Source organism: Thunnus albacares, chromosome 24 (genome assembly GCF_914725855.1).
Source record: "Thunnus albacares chromosome 24, fThuAlb1.1, whole genome shotgun sequence".
Taxonomy (NCBI): Eukaryota; Metazoa; Chordata; class Actinopteri; order Scombriformes; family Scombridae; genus Thunnus; species Thunnus albacares.
Window position 1 is genome coordinate 14,946,928 of NC_058129.1, and position 13,480 is coordinate 14,960,407.

At 37.2% G+C, this 13,480-nt stretch overlaps 1 long non-coding RNA gene across 1 annotated transcript; it reads left to right on the forward strand.

Moving 5' to 3' along the window:
* Positions 1–1,618: 1,618 nt before the first annotated feature.
* Positions 1,619–12,452, forward strand: LOC122976758. Its single transcript, XR_006401034.1, has 2 exons — positions 1,619–1,785; positions 8,416–12,452. It is a non-coding gene; the product is annotated as an uncharacterized LOC122976758 (long non-coding RNA).
* The last annotated feature ends 1,028 nt before the right edge of the window (positions 12,453–13,480 follow it).

Genomic DNA, 13,480 nt, shown 5'->3' on the forward strand with positions numbered 1-13,480 from the left:
GAGTCTCACCAACAACCTCTCTTCAGTCTTTGGGTTATGAAATAATACCTGTCATCTGCCGACTGCTGAACCCTGAAAAGGGGGCAGGTTTTCCAGGTCAGCCCGCCATCTGTCAGGGCAGCCCTCTCCTGTTCCCGCACATTAGCACCTGATTGGCTGGAACCAGGCCCTGGGTGGGCGGGGCCACCCGTGGCACCCCCCGCTGGGATCCGACGGAGGCAGTCACATGCGGACACACTCATAGTCACAGATGAGGACACACACAAATATACACAAGTGAATGATAATTACATCAACTGAACCATTTTCAGCTAAATTTACAGGTATAAAACAGATAAATCATAAAGTAAACATTAAATATGGCAAATTTCTGACTATATATTAAGCTGTTTTAGTGAATAAATGAATACTGAGTGGACATTTTGTGTTTAAGAAGTGCACACAAGCACATAGACAATGGCTGACGACGGGAATTCTCACCCAAATTTGTTCCCATTTCCTGGGAAAACACCTGCAGGATCCTGGGAGTTGTGGAAAGTGTGTTTGTGTGTCTACAGTAGGGACACCTGTGTGTTAAACATCAAATAAAATAACTTCAACAACCTTTTCCTCCAGTTACTTTTTATGCTAAAACGGCAGTTTTCAGTCCATATTTTTATGAGAATAATTATTTTCCTCATTAATGAATCTGTTGATTCTTTTCTCAATGAATCAGTTAGTTGTTTGGTCTGTAAACTGTCAGAAAAAGGTGAAAAATGTCAATCACTGTTTCCAAAAGCCTGAGGAGTTGTCCTCAAATGTCTTGTTTTAGCATTCTTTCTCCCTCTTCTTAGATCCTCCCTCCTCTAATCAGAGCACCCGGCTGTTACAACTAAACAAGATCCCATTCCTTTCCCATTCCCATTCCGGAGATTCCTTAAACTGTTGAAATAAGATGCTGCAATGACACAAAGTAATGGCTCTAAAAGTGGTAACTAGAACCACCCAGAAGTAAAACTGAAAAACAAAGGACATTTAATTTGTGTGAAGTATCTGCTATTCTGTGTTTAAAACCTAACTTTATTTATAGTGAGAAATAAATCCTGGGAAAAGAAGTAGTCCTTTTAAAATGACGTGAAATGCGAGGATTGCACCACCTGTGAGGGAGGTTGTTAATATCTCTCTGATTTCACGACTGAGACAAACTGTTCAAAGGCAGGAAAAAATCTGGAAAAAAAAAAAAAACAACAGAATTTATTTGTCTCCATTGGAGGACGACACACATGCAGCTTTTTTGATTGACGGGAGCTCTCTGGGGAAACAGATGCAGCAGAAAACACCTCAACAACAAGCGCTGATGAACAAAGATGGAGGCTAAATGATGGTTAACTGTGCACATTATTATTTTGTAATGTATAAAAAAAAAAAACACAGAAGCTCCATCCATTTCCTGCTTTCCTCCCTCTCTCTCTCCTTCTCCCTCCCTCCCTCCCTCCCTCCCTCGCTAGTTCAGCTGTCTGGTCAATGGGACCGGGGCAAGTAGCCAAGCATGTACAGCCAAGCCTCACCCCCCCCACTCCTCCTCCTCCTCCTCCTCCTCCTCTACTCCCCCCCCCCCCCCCCCCCCCCCTTCCTCTCCCATCCAGACGGCCTCCTGTTCAGCTGTGCCGCTCACCGCAGGTTCCAGCCAGGTCAGATGTTCAACACGGGCGACAACATGTTCGCTCCTCACCGCTGTTTACCACGCCTGGCTGTCACGCCGCCCCGGCCCCCCCACACACCCGAGACATGGACACCTGAAACGTTGTGAGTCGCCGATAGTGAATTCAGAACAATTACAATGCAGAGTTTTTGTGTTTGGCAGGTTTGGAGAAGCCTCAGAAATGGCTCTTCTATACTAACCCCCCCCCCCACACACACACACTAATGAACTCCTGCTAATTAAACATGAAGGTTTCTAATATTTCTAATCAGATTTTTATCTACATTTAAAAATCACAACAAATAGACTTAATTTCCCAAAGATAGAGTCATGTTTGTATTTGCATTCAGGCTACAATCATCATATTAACTGCAAGATTAATGTTAATTTGACTGGTGAGTTTTTACATATGTATGTATAGCATTTACGTGTATTTTTCATTATCTTATGAGCACATTTAACTTTAAACACTAAAATAAGACAACTAAATATAACTAAAGTATCTGAACACTGAATATATATAAAATATTCAAATGTTTTTTGTAATTATTTATGTTTTTGCTACTAAAACAAACCCTCATAATGTCCCTTTATCATTATATCACTATTATATCTTTTCAAATGTGTGATTGCCACTTGTAAAACATACAGTATTTTTACAATTTTATCACAAGACACAAACAAACACCCACATTTTAATTTTTCCTTTTGTTCTTATGTAGTATAATCTGGCTTTTTAAATCTTGAAAAAAACAAAACAAAACCAGAACATGGTGAAATGACTGAGAACCAGAAGGTAAAACGTCATTTTGGAGCTGAAATGACCAGTAAAAGATTTAAGCACAACAGGTGTCCTAACATATTAAGACACACACACACAGCTAGGAAAGAACAGCAGCAACAATATGTATCTGCAAAAAGATGCAAGGTTTCAAAAGATATCAAGGGTCAGAAGGTTAAAATACACAGAAAAATGCACAGTTCTAGCAACAAAAAAGGACTAAAATTTGCAGTTTTTCAGCTTTTAAGCAACTTTTAAGTGATTAAAAGGGAGAAATAAGGTTGAAAGCTGCAAACAAAGCTAGTTTAACTCAAGGACCTTGACTTAAGAATCAGGTCAAGTCACACATTTAAGTAAACATAGTTGTTTTAAACTGTTTATACCCTTTTTTCTAGGGGGAAGAAACAAAAAGTACATTTGTAAAGTGTTTTTCACTGTATAATCTGTTTTTGTTGCCTCAGTGTTGCACAAGTTGTTTCTGTCGTCTTAATTGCACATTAGTTGTGCTTTTCACTTCACATTACACTGTACATCCCTCGGCGTGCATGTGAAAAACAAAGATCCAGGTTCCCTAAGAGGCTTAAAATACTCGAATTGTAAACTTTAAATGTAAAATACGTGAAAATATCACTTCTTCTCTAACCTCTAACTGTGTCTTTAAGTGCAGGATGGTTAAAACACTCACTAAATGAGCCAAAGCAGACTTCCCAGCTAACAGAAAGAGAATCTCAAGCATGCAGGAAGGTGATGCAAAAGTCCCGTTTTCCTTGTGCAATGACACACACACATACACACACATACTGTACATTCCTTCCCTCTCGTTCACACCACACACAAACACACATAGAGCAGCAGAAGCAGCAGCAGCAGCAGCAGCAGCAGTGGCCTGTGTGTGCCCGAGTCAAAGGTGCAGGCCTTGCCATGCTAGCCGCCCAGGTGCAGAGCAGATAGGGTTGCAGCGCGTAAACGGCTAATTCCGGCATGGCTGTGGGAACGCCAGCTGCCCCCGTATTTCTCAAAATCTGAAATTGTTTTGGATTCGCGCGCCAACAGAAGGACTCGACATGCAAGAGTGAAAGCAGCTCGTTTCCTGTGTCTTCCCACGTCAATAAAATAACTGCTCGGTACCGTGGCGAAACCCAACTTCTGTTCTCCAGCCTCCCCTTCCTCACCCCCCGCCGTGCACCCCCCCACCCCCACCTCTTCCTCCTCCAACCCAATGTTTGATAGATGAAACCGAATGTACTGTATTTGAGCTTTTATCAAAGCAGGAGGACTCGAGCAGAAAATATGCATATGTTTGACCATTAAAGCCTCGCACAATATTGACTGTGCTGTTTCCGAGGAAAGTCAAACGTTTTCCCGCCGCATCTTCCGTTCAATGTATGCAACCTTTAAACCTTCTGCACACTTGTTTCTGCAAATGAGATGGCTTGCAGTTTGAGCTGTAACGAGCTCCGCTTTCCTAACACAGTCCACATAACCTTTAAACCTTTCCCAACTTTACTTTGTTCTGCTTCTTTTCTGCAAACACACACATTAAAAGCTCATTTCCAAAACATGATGGAGTTCTTGGAAAACCAAATCAGTGTTAAGTTTGTCAGATGTAGGATCAGGGTTAAAGTGCTCTTTTGTTAAAAAAAACAAAACAACAATTCTGCAGCATCTTCCTTTAAAAGTTAGGATAATAAAAATAAATATTAAGAGTGGAACAAAACACTTAAGTACAGGTCCAAATTACAAGGAATTTTTGTTAATTTTTTAATTTAAAAATATCTGTATTTTTCATATTTTGTCCTATTACAATTTTACTTTTTTTTAATTATAATTTTTAAATTATTTGCTACATATTTATCCTATATTTTGCCTGAATAATATTTTACTAGTAGTATATCTAAATTTTACCTTTCATTATTTTAGATTTTTAATTGATTTTTATAAATTTCATTGTAATCTAACAATCAGTTTTTTTTTATTATTTTTACCCTGAAAAACAAGTGCAATGAAAATAATATAAAACAAACTCATCCTTTATGCCCCATATAATAAATATTGTTCATATTTAAACACATTTGTACTGATTCATCCACACCTGAGTCCACATTTGAATCCTGTTTCGTCGTTTCAATCTCCCAAAAGATCACATGGAAACTTGTTGAAACGCAGTTAACTCAACAACACAACAGATGCATCAACATTCAACACTGTCGGTGACACTGTGCGGCAGCAGAAACAGAAAGCCCCGACTGTTGTTGATGTCGTTTCTGCGGCAGCTTGTGAGGTTTTTTTGGCGGACAGATGTTCTTCGTCAGGCGTCGGTCGACCTGCGAGACGAGATGAAACAGTTTGGACGCCGCCTGACCTGCGGTGGGAAGAGGCTGCGAGGAGGACAGATCGTCCCAGCGGCCCTCAGGAAGATTTGGGTTGTAGATGGATGGATGTGGACTGAGATCAGCAAAATGGCATCTGCTTTACACACCCACCCACACTCCCACCCACCCACACACACACACACACACAGAGCTCAGATTTTAGCATTCACAGCAGAGCTGCAACTGAGCAGCTTTTCTGTGCATTTGTTCTTCTTGAAACAACCAGGAACAGAATCTCATCTGCGCTTTAAACTGAACCTTCTTCATCCCTTTTTGACTCTTCCATCATTACGGTCTCATACTGCAGCAAAGCATCGTTCAAATAAATATGTCATATGTGAATTTGGGGGAAAAAACAGAGAACAAGACATCTATTTTGAGCTCTATTTTTAGCTTGAAGTAATGTATTTTATTTTACAGTGAAGGAAACCTGCAAATCCAAAAGAGATACGATACAGTAAAATATCAGATGAGACAAGAAAACACAGAATTTAAAGCATCCTTTAGGGTATTAGTTTTGCAAATTATAAGCAATAAAAATGAAAAAGTTAAGTTTCAAGTTGTCTGACCTGTTGAACCTGATATTGATGTTTATTATAAATTCACTCTTTCATTTCTGGATTATTGATTTTCCCTGTAAAACTTCAATTATATGTAGCTTTAAAGTTAGAGAACATGCAACACTTATTACAACACATATAATGCTGAAAGGTCTGGAAAAAAGCTAGAAAGGGGACCTTTAGCTAAGATTATGAACTAGAAAACATATTTTCCTCACTGTACAGTATCATCTCCTGTATTTGCTGGTTTCAGCTAAACTACATTGAGGTAAATATTCAATTCAAAGATGTCATGAAGCTGAAATTGTATAGAATAGTTTGTCTGATCTGTTTGGTACTTTTAAGAAACTTCAGGTAGATGAGCAACGATCCAAAATACATAAGTTATAAGTTTCAAACGCTTGTCTAGACAATTCAAATTTATACCGATAGAGTGACCAAAGCTTTAAACTACAGAGTTAAGGGATTCTGTTTCCGCTCCAGATGTGATTTTCACCTTAAATTTCCTCTTAAACTTTCAAAGTTTAATAATGTGATTAAAAGCACAGAACTAAAACTGTTTTTTCTTATAGAAATATGTTATAATTTGAGGCTATTTAAGGAAGAAATTTAAGGAGAAAGCTAGAAAGATACTGATTTCTCCCTTAAATTTTCCCTTAACTGCAGATTTTCCCCTTAAAACATCAATTTAAGGGGAAAATATTCCTTAAAGTTTGAGAAAACATAATTTTCTACATTTTACGACTGAATATACAGTAAAATCTGCTGTTTTAATGCTGCACAGAAGCTAAATGATGCTTAAATGGGATGAAATACTCAACTATATGATGCTGGTTTTTAATGGCTTCACCTTTACACCAAATGGAAATACTGTGATCGACTTGTGCATCATTTTGTACAAATTTCCTCAACATTAAGAAAGAAATATTTGCTATTTTTGGAAACAAGTTGTATTTGTAATGATTACAGAAGTTAACAGGTTTTTAAAGTATAAATTTAAGGGATTTCACCCTCAAATTTCCCGTTAAACACACCAAGTTTGGAAAAAAGTGTCTTAAAAGTCCAGATGTGAAAGTGATTATGACACTTTTAAAGGCTGACAGGTAAATTCAGTCATGGGGGGTTTAACACCTCATTAAACACCTGGCTGCTCCTTCTATATTTTAGAGATCTTTAAAAAAAAAAAAGAAGAAGAAGAACTTCAGGTGATAATTGTCTTTTCCACCTTGAATATATATAAATGAACTCTTCATTTACTCTCCCGTTTTTCTTTCCCACCAATTAGAGATGTGGCAGAGCACCACATTGCACTCTTGGACCTTCGTCAATGGGGGGATGAGGCGATTCTCTGCTCGTGTGAAACGGTGCTGGCAGTCTCCGCCGCTCGCATTCATTCCTCATATAAACTCCTCTCTTTTTTTTTTTTTTTTTTTTTTTTTTTTTTTGCGGTTTCCTCCCCCGGCGATGCAGACAGCACAATAGTCTCACTGAGCGGTGACGATTAACACATAAAAGCGACACGGGGAATCTCGCTGCTAGATACTAGCGCACATGAGAGGGCAAAGCATTCATACCATGCCAAGAACTTCAGTGGGAGCCCCCTTCTATCTGATTGGTGATCTTTTGTTTTGGCGTTGCCCTCGATTCGGGGGAACGTGCCCAATCAGATTACGGAGAGGGAGGCAGAGCGAGACGACAATCGCTGTTTTCTATTTACTCCGTCTATCTCCAAACGGCTTCACTTAAGGCGTCCAGAGATAAGTCAAGTCAAAGCGTCTCCATCTCGGCTCTTCAACTTTTACCACCTCCTCCCTCCTCCTTCCTCCTTCCTTTTCTACCCTTAAGCAGATTTGGGTTTTTTTTTTTTTTTGCACAGTAGTGATCAGACGCTGAAGCTGGATAAAACTCAAACTGGAACACAATCAGATATTTGTGTGAGTTCAGGGGAGGTTTTTTTTTTTTTTTTTTTTTTTCATTTTAATCCAGAAGTTGACACGAGTGACATGTAATCTCAGAAAAACTGTACCAGAAGCACAATGAACACAAATGATGGATCATTGCTTAAATTAACTCCCTTTGGGACAAAATAAGAGATTCATCTCATTTAAAAAAAAAAAAAAAAGAAAGAATACTGGTGACTGCTTGCTTATATAAATCTTGTGGATTAAAATCAATCCCTATTTGTTATTTATGTTGCATTTGTGCAGAAATGCGTCATAATAATAAGCCTGACACAATCTTAAATCCACGTTTACTATTAATACATCGGACCAACACGTCTTATGTTGCAGTTTTTCATCATTTTTGCTCTTTCAACCATTAAAATGCTGTGAATTGAGTCGTCTAAGCTTCATATAACCTCCTTACAGTCCTTAAAATTGCATCTAATGTGGTTTCTAATGACACTAAACACTGTGAACACAACTACAGGATCCCCAAGGGACCAAAAAGGTCAACTGGGAAGGGATCAGCAACTATTTACAGTCGTATTTTCACTCAGCAAGTTAAAAAAGTTCTGTTTTAAGAGAAAATAGAATGAAAATAAGATGTGAAAGCTACATATATACGTACTGTATATACACACAGCCTATATTATGTAAATGTATGAACTCAGAGATCCTTTTTATTTGGCTTTTGAGCTGCAAACTATCTTTAAACTAGCTTAATCTGCAGGATTAGCAAACATGGTGCTATATAAACAATCTCTATATATAACTTTTTAGTCTATTAGTTTGATTTTTCAGTATAAGTGCACTGAACTTGAAAATATGAAATTCAATCCACTGAAAAGACTTTGAATCATGCAGTTATCTAAAACGATTTGCTATTTGTTTTCTTTGTTTTCTGCTGTCAGGAACTTTTTACTTCCAAAAATGACAGTAAGTCTTTTTTTTTAATTTGGTGCCATGGGTTTTTTTTTTTTTTTTCTCCAGTGGTCGTTATCTCATTTTTTGATCCTCCATTGTGAAGCAGCAGTAAAAGAGAAACTGTGAAGTGACTGTGTCTGTTTTTCACTGTCAGCAGCGGTTGTGGCAAGTTTCCATTCTGGCTCAGTCTTACTGCCTGTTTTGTTCCGAGTCTCAGTTTTGGCGTAAACTGGACTTAAGGTAAGTTGCTGAACTCGTTGCCTCCTTTCTTTGATACAAAGACAGAAGTATTTTGTAAGTGCTTGTGGAGGATTTTACACCTTTTTTATCCTTTTATTATAAGTTTCTAAAACTCTGACACATGACCGAGAGGGAGCTGAGTTAGTGGCTTATAAACTATTTCAAATATTTCACTAATTATGTCAACATTATACCGCACACAGGCTCTAATACATCAGAAACTATGTAAAAACATGCATACATTAATGCAGATAAGTGCATATGTGAATGACATATATGTATATATATATAAAAGTACATACTGTGTATGCTAATGGACCATAATCCACTTGTACAATTATAAAACAATGATCTAATTATATTGTATTGATACATAAGTTGTACACAGATTGATTAGAAATTGAATAGACTGAATGTAATAATGTATAAACAGCTGTTAATACTCATGTTGAAACAGTTATGATGTGATTATTTATATATTTTAGAATATATATTATATTATATTATAAAGATGTATAAATGACTTGACGTAAAATATGATGTCACTGTTTTATAATGTGGGTATAATTGTATATTGAATAAGTTTGTTCACTCCAACACATTTCATTTGTTCCTATAAACAAACAAACAAAAAAACAAACAAACAAACCGAGTGAGTTTTATAGTTTGTAATAAAATTTGATTTGTAAATAATTAAAGAAATGTTCAAATATAACAGCGACTCTTTAATCTTTAATGTCGAAGTTTACAAAGTGAGTCTTAAAGTTATTGATCACGTTATGAGTTCATCTATTAGTTCATTTAAATAAACTGTTTACATGAGTTTCTGCAGACTGTTAGGACTCAAGAGTTTTATATACTTATTATATTTAAGAAGCAGGTCGATCGGTATTTCTGACATGATGGACGTGAATATTTTATAAACATTTTATAATTAAGCAGCGCTGCAGAATGAAAACATTCAGGTTTCACCAAATCAAACACAAATAAGCTGACATGTTTAGTTTGGAGAAGACACTTAAAGTAGAACTACTTTTGCCATTAAATGCTCAAATTTAAAGATATTGAATATTGGCAAAAAAATATTGATTATCTGCATCTTGAATCCTAAAACTGGACTCATTTAACAGTTGTCAGAAGGAAAAACTGACACTATGGTGTCTCTATAAATGTGAAAAAGTCACATCACATCCTTATTTTACTGCTCTGCATGTTTGTTTGTTTGTTTGTTTTTGTTGTTTTTTTGGAGGGGGGGAGGTTGGGGCGGGGTCTATATGAAATCTCATGAAATACAGTCCAGTTCTAACAAGGAGGAGGAGAAAAATAAGACTTAGAAAATATTTACAGCTAAAAAACCTTCAATAAAAAAACCCCTAAAAAACCCTAAATATTCCACTGAAGGAGTTAATTAACGCTGTTTCCTCTTCTGTAGTTTTTACATTTTGATGGTCTAACAGTACAATTAAAGCTTTGGAAATACTGTCCAGAGCAGACTGTGTGTGTGTGTGTGTGTGTGTGTGTGTGTGTGTGTGTTAGGGGAGGTTTCCACTACCTCAAGTGGGATTTACAAGCCAAAGCCCCTTGTTGACGCCGCCACTGTTGGGAGGAGATCCAGACTGTACGCATTGACCATTATGAGCTTTTGTGTTGTGTTGTGTTGTGTGTGTGTTTGCTCTTTTCTGTACTAATCAGTGTGAAGATGCAGTGTAACATGTGTGTGTGTGTGTGTGTGTGTGTATCGTTCTCACTTAATGAAGGTAAACAACAAAGGTCAGGGTGTCGTGACCCCGAAGCACGCAGCCTTCATTTATCATTTGAACTCAAATTAGACCCAGGTGTGTTTAATTAGCGCCCGGCTGATATTGACAAAATCAAATATATAACGGTGTTTGAACGCTAACTGTTGACGCACACAGAGAATAATCAATAGCAGGTGTAGGTTCATGTGTCTTAACACGTGAATTTTGGCTTAATCGCAATATTATGAAAGATGATATCTCCTCTCATATCATGATACAATATGATATTAATAAAGCATCTATAAACAGCACAGGTCATCCATCTTTACACTGAGAACAGCTTTGACAGGAAAACAGATGACGATCGGTGTCATCAAAAAGCAAAATATGATTCATTTAAATACATATTTCCTGCATGAGGAATCAAAGTTAAAGTTATAAAAGTATATATACACAGAATAAAGAAAATACAGCAGGAAATAAAACATTAAGTGGCATAAATCCTGATATTACATACAGAAAATATATATTTTTACACTTTTTTTGGACTTAAATTCTAATCATTTTTACTGTAAATACCGACATACGTATGAAAGTTGAGTTTTTATTGTTGTAGTTTTTTTTAGTTAGATTTTGGGATATAAAATAATCTAAAAACATGTGTTTGTATGTGCTGATTTCTTTATATTTTGCATATATGTGTGCAGAATTGCGCATTAATCGCTTTACATCCGTGTTTGTGATTCTTTGTGTGTGTGTGTAATAATTTGTTTTAATACTGGAAATATAAAAATACTAATCATACAACAATTCACTTATGTTTAATAGAGGAAAAAGAGTTATCAGTTATTTTAGATTTTGGCCAAAAAAATAAGCTTTTAAGAGGTGGATACTAAAGCCAATATTTGCTATTTTTTTTAAGTATTGTTAAATTTGATCATATTCATGCCAAAAATATTGACTAATGACTCCACATTTGTCTCGTTATTAAGGGAGAAAAGCTGCTGATGTTTGAGACGTTCAAACTCTCCACTAAAAACCAAACCAGTGAAAGTATTTAAATGTTTTTCAAGGCAACTGAACAATAGTGAAAACTCTTTATGAAGTCAGTGTTGCATTTAAAAGAACAACAACAACAAAAAAAACCCCACTGTAAATATGATCAGAAAGTTACGCCTTTGCTATTTTTCCTCCTCTCCGTAATGCCAGAGGAGCTTCGGTTATATCTGATTTTTTTTTTAATTAAAAGTCAACATTTGTCAGTTTCAGCTTAAAAGAAGAGCGAGAGTAGTGAGTGTGTGTGTGTGTGTGTGTGTGCAGTGTGTGTGTGTTTTTTTTTTGGAGCAGCCGCAGTGAGAGACGGTTTTTAAACTGTAGGGTGCAGCAGTCGTCTTCCAAACAGGACGAGCTGGAAGCAGCCGCAGAGAGCCGAGCAGAGCAGAGCAGAGCAGAGCAGAGAGCTGGAGGTGGAGGAGGCAGAAGCAGAGCAGACCGAGGCCTGAACGGAGGAACCACTAACGCTCCGAAATGAAGAGGAGGAGGAGGAGGAGGAGGAGGAGGAGGTGGTAGGAGGGAGGGTAGAGGAGGGGGGGGAGGTGATGTGTAATTACAGACTACATACCAACACCCCCGTCGTAATTTACATTACTTGATGTCATGGAAAAATATTAGATGAAGATTGTTTTTTATCCTCAGTCAGTAACACGACGGAGGGAATCCAGGGCGAGTGATGCAGGATGGGAATTTGTACACACACACACACACACACACACGCACACACACACACACACACACATATATCTATAACAGGCCACTTGACCACTTAAGTTGCAAGTGATTATGCCATTAACTGACTTAAACCTTCAGCCAATTTCAACCGCGTCAGCGACGAGCCGGCAGCCAATCACGAGGCGAGGCGAGGCGGACGAGGCGAGGCGTTCATGAATGGCGAGGAAGAGTCGTCACGTACGGTCTGCTGAATGAAAGCATCATAAGAAATGAAAGGCTGTGTGTGTTTTTTTTATTTTCTGTCTGTTACAGTTCGATGTCATTTGTGTCTTTTAATCTCGCGTTACTTTTTACAGTGTTTATATCTATATTTTCCTATGTGTTGTATCATTTGCATGTGCGGATAAATTAAGCATAAATAAGTGTTGTGACATGTGTAATACTTGGTTTTTAAGTAACTATTAAAGCACAGTTTTAAGATCCACATTGCTGCATTTTTGTGTGAATGTTTAGCATCTTTAATTGCTTTCTTTTCTTCAATTTGAACACCAAAACAGGTCATGCATTCACTATTTCTCCAGATTTGTCAGATATTTGTCAGATAGATAACTCTTTTAGTGTTAGAAGTATGATGACGTCTTCAACAGTTGAAAAAATTCAATTACAATGATGTAAAATGTTAAAAAATGCACTAAATCTTCACCTTTCATAAGCTGTAACCAGAGAATATTTGCCATTTTTGCTTCATATATTAGCTGAACAACTAATTTATTTTCCAGTAGGAGCTTATAAAGCTTCATTATCAAGTTATTTTATGTTTTAGCAAAAAAGTTAAATGTCATTTCTCCTTTTTTTTTTAAAACTTGTTTTTCTTTCCTTTTGCCTTTTAGATGACAAAGCAGATGACACATATATAAACTGTTTTTTATTAATTTAGGATTCAAAGTGTTTACCACATTAGATGTAAATGAAAATAACTTTAGTAGCTTTCAGTGCATGTTATATTGTTTTTGGATAATAATGAATAAACCAAACTAGCTGAAAGTAATCACATTCCACGGCTGTTTCAGTATTTCAGAGGATTACATGCCTGTTTACAATTACAAGCAGGTAGTCGCTAATCTGGACTGATTCATTCTCAAAGCAGCTCACTCAGGCAGAGAAAAGCTTTCATGGTGTTTGCTATGGAAAAGGTGTTGCATGCTGCTCGTCATGTCAGCGATACCGTCTCTAACTAAGCCAGAATCGGCCCACGTTAGCAAAGGTGCAAAGTTCAAGTGGGCCTGAGAGTATCGATTTTGAGAAGTTTATGTCAAATAGCTGGACTGAAGCTGGAATATGTACAAAACTGCTCGATGTTTCAGAAAGATGAAGGCTATAAAGTCTGCAGCACAACAAACATCTTCAGTCGAGTCGAAAACTCAATGCGACACCGATGCCAAATCAAACAATTAGTCTATAAAACATTGTGCTTTTCATTACACTCACAGCCAAGTACGGAAGCCCAGAAGT